The following is an 11,197-nucleotide window of genomic DNA, read 5'->3' on the forward strand; positions in this document are numbered from 1 at the left end:
CTTGATACTTCACTTCTACTTAAAATCACTTAAACTTATAATTTTAAGTGATAACCACTTAAAGTTGATACTGATAACCACTTAAAGTCATAGCCAACATAATTTTCTTTTCCAGAGTAATGGGACGTTGCAATGATATGTTATCTGATCATTCGAGGATGCTTTGTGTTCTTATCTTTGGATCAATGTGAAGTTTTCTCGAAAGCATGAATGACAATGGAAGTGAGTCCTTTGGGATCCTCAATGGTTTATTCAAAGTCCTTGTGTTGGATAATGATATTTGTATTTTCCTCTTCTTTGGACACTTATATCTTGCTTTGTGGATGTTCTTTGTAGATCTTAGAAGCTGTGGTGAATTCAACATGACCAGTGAGAATGAGAGAAAAGCCACATTGCAAAACCAAACATTTCCCACGAGAATGATGCAACCTAATCATGAAGCCGTTGGCGGCAAGGAGAACGAAAAGACAAGATATGAGGAAAATGTCATCCAAACATATATATATATATATATATATATATATATATATATATATATATATATATATATATATATATATATATATATATATATATATATATATATATATTCATCGTTAGTGTCGTTAATTCCTTGCAAAATTGATTCTTGGAGGAGGCTTTGGAAAGAATGGGTTTGAGTTCACTCTTTCCGATTCAAGGTTGCAAACATGGCAAGAAACCATTGGACCTGGTGCCGAGACCTATGTATAAATTCGCCAACGGGAAGTGGGAAAACTTTAGCATATGCTTTGCCTATAGTTTAGATGCTTTCCACTCGTTCGAGTGAAATGTATCGTGCTTTAGTGGTGCTTTGCCTACTGCGTGATTTGGCTTTGCGGGTTAAACAAGTCTTTGCTTCTATCGCTTTCTTTTGGATTATCAGGTTTAGTTGTTGGTCAAACTTGTATCATGGATGAGATCTCGAGCTTATTAAGAGACCGAAACTAGAGGCGGGTGTTTGTTATGATCTAGAAGAACAGGGGAGTTGAGTTACAGAGCTCGGTGGATATCTTAGTGGCAACTCCTGGAAGGTGATGGACCACATCAATACCACAAAGGGGTTCACTCTTGAGCATCTTCATTATCTTGTAGTTGATGAAACAGGGCCAGGTTACTCGAGAGGCATACCAGTCTTGGTTGCCCTCTTTTGTGCTTCGATTGACACAATCGGATAAGGAAGACATTTTTTCCCATGCCAAGATGTTTGGGAGATTGAAAACCACAAGGAAATCTGGTGTTGAAAAGGGGATTTAAGGGTAAGACTTATCCAAGACTTGTGAAGATATACATGCGCTACACTAACTCATGATCCTAGCAAGCTTTCTCGGCTTTGATCGCACCATCCTTTGTTCTTAACAAACTGGGTCTCAGCCGTTATCGATTCCGGAAAAGCTAAAATCTTATAAACTAATATGTGAATCAAAGCTCAAACCGTTGTGTTTGATTGCCCTTTACAAGATTTAAAAGGGGAGAAATGCATAGTTTTCACATCGATACGTATAATCAACCCACCGCTCGATTACCTTACTAAAATGTTTTGGTGGGTTAGAATTTAAGATAAAGAAGTATTCGGCCTCCAACGCGTCGGTCTATCTGAAGCAAGACATTAAAGGAGTTCCGTGGCGGGGATATCACAGTGCTTGTGGCCTCGATGCTATGACTCGTGGGATGGGCGTTGAAGGAGTGAGAACTTTAATCAACTACGATGTGCCTGCTTATATCAAGAGATACGTTCACCGAAAGCAGGCGGACTGCTAGAGCAGGGCAAGGCTGGAATTTGCTTCACTTTGCTACGTAAACATGAGGTTAAAGCGGTTCAAGAAAGCTATTCTGAAAGTCGATCATAATACTTGCGGCGCGCATCGTATGGCTGCTGGTTTTATTGAGTCCCTCCGTCCTGAATACACTTCTGCGTTGGAGAAATTGAAAAAGTGTGTGGAATCAGAAACTTCAAGACGCAGGAAGATAAGTTACAAGTCCTCTAGAGCAGCCAAAAGGGAAAATGTCAATAATTCAGATGAATAGATGTTATTTTTAGGGCGAATAGATGGCTTTTTGGATAATGGCTAAAATCATTTTGCTTGTTAGTCGAATGTTTCCAGGCCTTCATTGTGAGAGACAACGACTATTTTAACATTTCGTATAGTAGAGAAGATCTTGCAGTTCGAGAGTGCTCTCGAAGTCCAAATGGTTGTTCCTCTGGCAAATCATAGTATTAGGCTTTGTAACTTTTCGACTTTTTCTAGACGAATAGGTCTTATGAACATTTGTTTTTCTGTTTACACTTTACACTTTCAGTCTTTATGAAAATTTCTGATTTTTATGAGAAGTCCGATAGGAGAGAGAGAGTAACACGTGAGTTTTCTTTTTTTAGTGGAGTCCGTTCAAGTCCGCAATTTAGAAGTCCGCATAAGAGCAAAACTATATATATATATATATATATTTTTTTTTTCTTTTAATTTTATAAGGAAAAACAATAAGCAATAAGGACATAATTCACCCCATAGAGAAACATGCCTAAAAAATCTGAGAAAACATGCAAGAGTGGAAAACGTGAATTATGTTAAACGTGGACTTAGGATTCGGTACTTACAGCCACACACTCCATAGGGAGGGCCCGGTTACCTTAATGGTGCACTCACCAATATATGGAAATGAAAGGAAATGCACCAAACACAAAAAATTGAGTCATTTATAGTCAGATACTCGAGACTTTATCTAAACATATGTATGAACATGCAGTTTATCATATATCAACAACCGAAATAGTTGTGGATCATTCCATAAATAAATATCACAGAAGACATATCCAAACACAATCAAGCACCAAGATTTCCTATGACGCAACCTAGTGAACTGAAAGCGAAGTCGGATAGACCTATAACGGAACCTAGCATGCACCTTCTTTTTCATCTTTGAACGAGAGGGTGTCCTAGTGAATAAGTGTGGAAAAGTGAATGGTTGTGGAAGATATGATGGATATGGATAAGTTGTAGAAGGAAAGCATGTAAACAATGAGGATGTGGGTTTAGCACAAAACTCATTCATGGTGTAGGTAGGGACTGTCTCAAGTCTGAAAATGAAGGTGTCAAATGGTTTGTCCTACTCAAGTATTTGTTTACTAGGTGGATTTAAAAATTATGAAGCAGGGGAGAAACAAAAGGATCGAGTGCAAACTCGAGATTCCTTTGAAAGGGTGGAAGGAAGGGAGTCGAGGTGGATGTTGTGCAAAGTAGTTCTTGATAGGGTGAATCATCACCTGCTCTAAGAAACTCATCGAATTCCTCATCTAGATTGGTCATATCCACATTACTATAGTAGTCCTCTATATCTTTGAGAAAATCATCTATCTCGTCCTCATCCATAATATGTGTATCGACTAGTGTAGGGATGAAAATGTTGGAGTCTAAACTTCCAAAGGAAAGAAATTTGGGCATATGATTATCAGGGAGCGTGTTGTTGAAATAATCTCGGTTTAAGCTCTCGATCATGCTAACCTCTCCATCCATAGACGAATCGGGTAAATGTGTTTTTGTTTTAAAAACATTTACTTCAACTGCAAGATGGCCAAAAGACATGGACATCGAACCATCGCGGAAATTAATGAGCGCATTGGCAGTTGCCAGGAAAGGACGCCCTAAGATGATCGGGGCCAGTCGTTAGCGACTTCTCGATCGAGGATGACAAAATCAGCCGGATAGTAGAAATCACGAACTTTTACGGCACATTTTCGACCACACCTTTAGGATACTTAATAGACCGATCAGCTAATTGCAACGTCATTTTAGTGGGTTGCATCTCGTCTAGACCTATTTGTCTATACAAATAAAAGCGGGGAGTAAGTTAACACTAGCTCCGTGTCTAATAATCGTCAGTATAGGAATCTCCTAAGGTGCATTGTCTGATGAAAGCGACCGGGGTCCTTGTACTTAACAATTCCATTATGTTCGGGATAGAGTTGGGATTTTTGTTTGTTTAAAAGGCGTCTTTTGGTATATTGGTCTTACGCCTAGTAGTACACAACTCCTTAAGAAACTTAGCATGGTGTGGTAGCTTTTTAATAGCCGAGGAAGGGAAGGTTTATAGTTAGATTCTTGAAAACGCCCCTAATCTCCTCATAATTTGTATCCCTAGTTAACATGGCTAATTTTTGTGGAAGCGGTGGTTTCTCTCTATATTTAGCATATGTATAACATGGATGTTTAACCTTGGCTTTTGTTTCTTAGGTTGTGTTGTAATCGGGTACCTCTACGATTGGTAGGCTCTTCAGTTTCTATTTCGTATCTAGTAAAATAGCAAGTGTAGGGGCTCTTGGTGGAATGCTTGTAGGCATAGTTACTTTGTTATCAACCACTCTGCCGAGCGGAGAGTGGTGATGGCATTTAGCTCACCTACATTTTCATATTCATTACTAGTATTATCGGTTATCTCAAAGGCTGTGTTTGTTGTTTTAGGATTAGGTATTGCGTGACCTGGAAACACACCTTTGGGTTGGGCTTTATCTTGGGCCAACTGTTGGCTTAAATTATTAGCGGATTGTAGAAGCTGTTGGTTAGATTGAGCCATAGTTTGGAAAAGTTTTTGGCTCACTTGTATGAAGGTGTCAAGACGATCCGGTTGTGTGGGTGTAGTAGTCACGGGTGGTGTGACTGGAACTATCTCGTGTGAATTATTTATGGGCGGATTTTGATAGTTATTATTTACCGGAACGATACCTCTATTAGCATTATAATTATTATAACTACCTTGACCTTGTCGAGGTTGCACTTGGTTGTTATAATTATTATAATTACCCTGACCCTGTCCTTGTCGTGGTGGAGCTTGGTTATAATTGTGCGTTGGCCTAACATATTGATTATTGTACCCTGGAGGTGTGACGTATTGGTTATTTCTCCAACCGAAGTTGGGATTTTGTCTCCAAGGGGCGTTAGGTTCACTATTAATGGAACAAGCCTGTTCATAGGCTATAGGACGATTAAAAGTCGGGATGCTCGGGACTCAATGAAACTACATGGATTTGAATTTACATTCATGACGGGGATAGGCTTTTGTTGAACAGAAATGGCCTCTACCTTTTTAGTGAGTGATTCGATTAGAGTTTTAAGCTCGGGATCATGTTTAATTTCAAACATACCGGCGGCCTTAACTGTATTAGAAGAACTAGCGGAGCGGTGGATATCGTCACTACCCCCCCAGTTGTTATTTCGCTTAGTTTGATCCTCTAAAAATTTATAAGCCTCAGAGGCTCCTTTACTTAAGAAACTACCCCCATTCATTATGTCAAGGACTTCTTTATGGTGGTGTAGAAGTCCTTTGAAAAAGGTACGAACTAACGTGTCTTTCGCTAGGTTATGATGTGGACACTCTATAAGGAGATCGGTGAAACGATTCCAAGCCTCGAAAATGATTCATGAGGATTTTGTCGAAAGAAATTAATCTTGGAAAGCATCTCATCCGTCTTTAGGGGTGGGTAAAAATGTTCCATAAACAATTTGAACAAGTTTAGCCCACGAGTCCTGAGAATTAAGCAGGCGAGTTAACCAAGACGCCGCCTTATCGGCTAAGGTGAAAGGGAATACCACCGGTTTAATTTGTTTTCGCACCAACCGTAGAATGGTGGAATGTTGTTAGGACTTGTTCAATCCTACGCATGTGCTGATAAGGTTTTTCATTGTCTAAACCATGAAAAACGGGTAACAAATTAAAAATATTTGGGGTGATTCGGAAATCCCCCACTGGGTTTGCTAGAACGATGCAAGATTTGGGGCTATCGCTCAAGGCTTTGTAAAAGTCAGAGAGAGGAGTCTCTCCTTCTTCAGGCATTATATCAGGTGGTGTGTGTGAAATAGTAGCTAGAGGTCTAGTGGGTGGTATACTAGATAGACTTGTTTGTTGACGTTGTCGTGTAATTACGTTCGGTGTTTTTGTTCGACCAGACCTTAATCTCATACAAGGCTAAGACCAAAGTTAGCTAAACACGTAAACACTCCAAACAATCCTGATATACTAGTATAAACCTCTAACAGGAGATGCGAGGTGTGGAAGAAAGGAATACCTGATTGCGTCCTTGCTTCGCTTATGAATAACGTCTTGTTTCTGGCGTGCTTTCGGTGTATATAACAAGTTAGAACACGAAAAACTTGAAAAATCGAAGTTGAATCAAAACGTGGAAATACGGCAAAATTCATTTCGGTAGATGCGCTTCGGTGTAAACTTCGAAGTTACAATGTTTGAGCTGGGTTGCTTTTCGGTTTGAAGCGCTGGTCGGCCTTCGACTTCCAATAACTTTAGCAGGTGCGCTCTCCTTTGAAGCGCATGAAGCGCGCCCGTCAATTTTTTTTCGAGGAAGTTTAATCTTTGAAAAAGACAATCACGTTAGAATCGAACAAGGGTGGGTGGGTTTAATGGGACTTAAAAATGACTAATTATAGTAAGAAAACAATGCTAAAGGTAACTAAGACGGCATCGACGCCATTTGATAAACAATAAAAGATAAAGTTTACCTACGAAATGAACGATAAAACTCAAAACGTAAGTAAACTAAAACTTAATTACGTGCCTAAATTTATCAAAGATTGTTCTACTCTCGATCTATTGAGCGGATATAGTGGAGTAGGAAGTTAGTTCCACTCCTAGTCCTTCCCATCTTTGTGTTTTCTAGTCTAATTACTCTACTCTAAGTCTAATGAGAGATTTACGAAATGATAACTAGACTACGATGCAACTACCCACAAGATGCAACTAGTCGACTATTTAAACAATTATGGGAATACTACGCCGATTCTATGATAAGGAGTTAGAGGGGATTGATTCCACCTTAGCTCAACTTAATCCATCCACTAACCAGATAAAATCGTAATCCGAAATTGAATCGCCCATGAGATAATCAACTGGTTATTCCTAATCCCTAATTACACATGGCATTTCTACCAATTCATAACTAGCATGTGAACGATTACACCCATTCTCATGGTGAACTAATAATTTCTAGAGTGGAAAGGAAATTACGACTATTCAACATTAACACGAATTAAGCCTTCATCAAGGCTTTGCAACCCCTTCTAATGGAGGTTTAGCCGAGAATCATCACGCTATCATTCCCAATCAAATTCGAACAAGACATGATATAAAGATTGAAATTTGCTTAATTTAAACTTCAATAGCAACTACTCATGCAAGAATTATTTCAATCTAATTAAGATAACTATTGAATCTAAGAATTAAACTAATTAAGTAAAGGAAATGAACTAGATTATCAAGAACACTAATTTATTAATCTAATAAAAATCAATACAATAATGTAATACTGAATTTAAAACAAGAATAAAAACTAATTAATTTAATCTAAAACTGGATCTAGAACTAAGGTTTAATGGATACTTTCTATTCTAAACTCATTTATTTTCTAACCTAACTATCCATCTCTACAAAGAATCAAACTTTTGTTTTTATACTTTCAGATCCAAAAATCGTGCATGGGCTTGGAGCCATGTTTTGGGCCAGAAAATCGGGCCCAAAACCCAATTCTTTCAGTCCGAAAAGGGCTCTTCAGCTGGATTTGGCTTCGACAGACTTTTCGTCCACTTATGCTCCTCTAATTGGATCAGGGCTTAGACCATTGGAAACCTCTTTCCGAGCCGGTCGTTTTGACATAAGGTAGGCCCAATTCCGAGGTCTGAGTCCAAAGATACGGCCTTTGGAAGTTCTGCTGACTTTGTGTGCTGTTTCTGCCCGCGTCGACTTTTCAGCTTTTGACCGGGCTTTACAAAGGCTTTGTCTTCTTGAATCTTGGCCTTTAATCACGGAACTCCTTAGTAACCGACATTTGCTCCTTTATCTCACTAAAGTGGCACATTTCTGCACATCATGGACTTTGAAGCCTGAAATGCATAAAGAACACGTAATCAGTATTAACTCTTAATTATTACTCATATAATTGGTCTAAAAGTATGATGGTTAAGGGGTTAAAACTACAGTTTTGGGCTCTTATCAGCAAACCTCAAGGGAATCTTTGAATCATGTTTGTGTTTGCTTTAGCGGTGGTGGTTAACTATTTTTGTTAGGTGTCTAGCTTTACAATTAGGACAAAGGCGCGTAGGGAAGGGGCCGGGAAGAAAATGGAATGATAACTTGTGAAGGAACGAATGCAAAAGATCAAAACCACTGATTTAGTTCAATAATAAGAGGTTTCAATTTTAGACGGGAACACTTAAGGTATTAGCAATAGACTTTGATGACCTTCTAATATTTTAAATATGGTTTAATTTTAAAGTTTGCTATTGGTGAACTTTAGAAACGGGGGATCGGATTGGTAAATTGCTTATAATTTGTATCCATATGGCACATGATCGAATGTTTCTGGTTATACCAATAGTTTCAACACCATAGAACTAACAAATGCATTTTGTGTTAGCATGTGGGGGCAATGCGGAAACTACAAACTGTTAACAGCTCTCACTAAACCTGTAATTTAGTGATATGGGTGACATTTGTCTTCTCACAAAATATTTTCAGTAAATTCAAAATGACTTATAAAATAAAGAGAATAATACACCTAAAATTTATTGAAAATGTAAAATAAAAATATGAAGGAAATTCATAACTCTACCTTTCAAATTTTAAACTTGAGAGAGAAGAGGCTTCAACATGCAGGTAAATTCAATGACTATCCACAAAAGCATTTTATCATGCCAATAGCGAACTAATTGAATATCATATCATTATCTGAAACATTTCATCAAATAAGTTAGTAACAAAATCCGATATTGAACACAGCTGAATCCATGAACACTTAGCCATATGGAAATTTCAGTTCTTTTTATTTTTATTTACCTAAAAGAGTATAAATCTAGTAAAAATAGGCCCTTTTGATATCCACATCATGAACTCAGTTGTGAAGAAAGAGAATCAAATTCTTGGTTGCGTTAGTAGTACATACATTAATACCCTGCCTTTAAAAAAAAAAGAGCTTTTAGCTGTTAAGTAAAGGACACGTTGATTACCGTATTGTTAAACTAAATAGATATGTAAGGCTGCACTTGGTTCAGAGGGAATCAACATAAAATAAAACAGATTTCGTGGACGTCTATAACATTTGTGTGTTTTGGTGCATTAGAAAAGTAAATCAAGAGCTAATTGTTAAATAAACATCATATACGTAACTGAACTTGTTATCCTAAGGTAAGTGTGGGATTTGCTCTGTATTTCATGGTTCGAACCCTACAAATTTACCACCTCAATAGACGTGTACATCCTAACGTAGCATGTTCATTAGACGTACTCATGAGATTGCAGTTCTTTGGTACCAATTACTTTTGAATTATTTACCTCAACACACTCACAAAGTCACAAAGTTGCTTACAGCAGCAACAACATATACAGAATGGTAAATGCATCCAATGCCTAACTATCTCAAACATTAACTATGATATAGAAACAATGGCAAACTTAAATTTCCAGAATAGGGAAAGGTAATCATTTTATTTAGAAATAGATAGCAGAATCCTCACCATAACGCCCTCTGCATCTCTTGACTTGGGAAAAATGATCCAAGAGGGAATTGTAACACAATAACTCCATCCGCTGCGAGGATCATGAGGCCAAATAGTGTCTCTTCCATCCTACATATGAAGACAAAATATTTATTGATGAAAGCACATTGGCAAACAATTGAAAATTGAATAAAAAGCTTACCCATTTCTTAGGTGGAGGACTCCAATCCATCCCTAATGGCAAAGGGGAATTCCCATCGTGTCGATACTTTGGTTGACTTTTCTGCTTTTGCATCATTTTTTCCTTGATCAATTTATGGATGAGGTCATCTTTGATCTGATCAAGATCGAAACTTGAGATGGGTTTGAGAGTTGCCTTCGAGGTTGGTTACAATGGCTACAAATTTATTTAGACTAATGCTTGCGCATGAAACCCTAATGCCATGTTGTTGATAGGGAGGAAGTGAAGAAAAAGTAAGGTGTGAACTAAAAGCCAAGGTTAGCACATCTTCATTTTGGGGAAGAACCAATTCAATAATACGAAAAATTGGGTAGGCTTTCTTTGTTCAGATGTGGAGGAAGGAGATTAGGATAGGCTTTCTATTACTTTCTTCTTATTCACGGGCTGTCTTTCTTAAGTTTGGTTTTTTTTTGTTTTTTATGCGTACAAAAGGGCGTGTATTTCTTTTTTTTCCTGCCGAATGATTACAAAAAGCTGATGTGTCATCCTTAAAGAAAAAAAGGGGATGAGGTGACTTCTTGGGAGCATTCTCAACTACTCAGTATTAATGGTCTTTGATAAGTTAATATCTCATCTCATCTTCTCCTCAATATCTCATATCTCTTTCTATCTCTCTTTATTCTTTCTACTCCATATATATCTCACATCTCTTTCACAGTTTCACTCTCACACTCTCACATCCAAAATTTCAAAGGTTCTAAATTGAAATTCCGGATGAAATTTTGATATATTCTAAAATTTGAAATTTACGTTATTTTATACCACAAATTCAATATATTTACATTTATGAGCATTTATATTTTGAATTGGAATTTTGGGATCAGTTTAATTAAATAAACGCGAGTGGGTTCGGCTTCCGATTATTTATATTTGAACTTTTTGGTTTAATTGAGCTTTCATCTACGCATCAGTCTATTGGGGTGTGTATATTTCAGCCGAGCTTTTAATCGAATTGAGCTCTCATTTATGCAATTATGCATCATTCTGTTAATGCATGATTCAATCTTTATATCTCATTTACATATGTTCACATGCAAAATAGCAAAATTGTATAGTAGATAATTATATGTAACAATCTTTGTACGTATGAACATGCAGCTCACCGTAAATTTCACCCTCATCGAGCGTGCCCAAAAGGCTAGTCTTTCCACTAATGAAAAATCCTCGCCTAACAGTAATGATTGGGTCGCCTGGACTTTTCTATTTCCCATTTTACCCCTAATAACATTTGCATATTACATGTCTCATAATACAATATTAAAGTAAATTTAAATTTAAATTAAATTAGGGGTGCATACGTAATTTAAATCTCATATCATATTCTCATCTCATCTCATCTCATATATCTCATATTCTCATCTAATTAATTAATATCTCATATCTCATATCTCATATCATAACTCATCTAATTTATATACCATCTCATATTTCATATATTTCAGCT

General features: G+C 37.3%; 1 pseudogene; it reads left to right on the forward strand.

Annotated features, from left to right (window-relative positions):
- The first annotated feature begins 206 nt into the window (after positions 1–206).
- On the forward strand, positions 207–2,295 carry LOC147501154 (DEAD-box ATP-dependent RNA helicase 1 pseudogene; annotated as a pseudogene).
- Positions 2,296–11,197: the final 8,902 nt, after the last annotated feature.

This window comes from Coptis chinensis, chromosome 4 (genome assembly GCF_015680905.1).
Source record: "Coptis chinensis isolate HL-2020 chromosome 4, ASM1568090v1, whole genome shotgun sequence".
NCBI lineage: Eukaryota > Viridiplantae > Streptophyta > Magnoliopsida > Ranunculales > Ranunculaceae > Coptis > Coptis chinensis.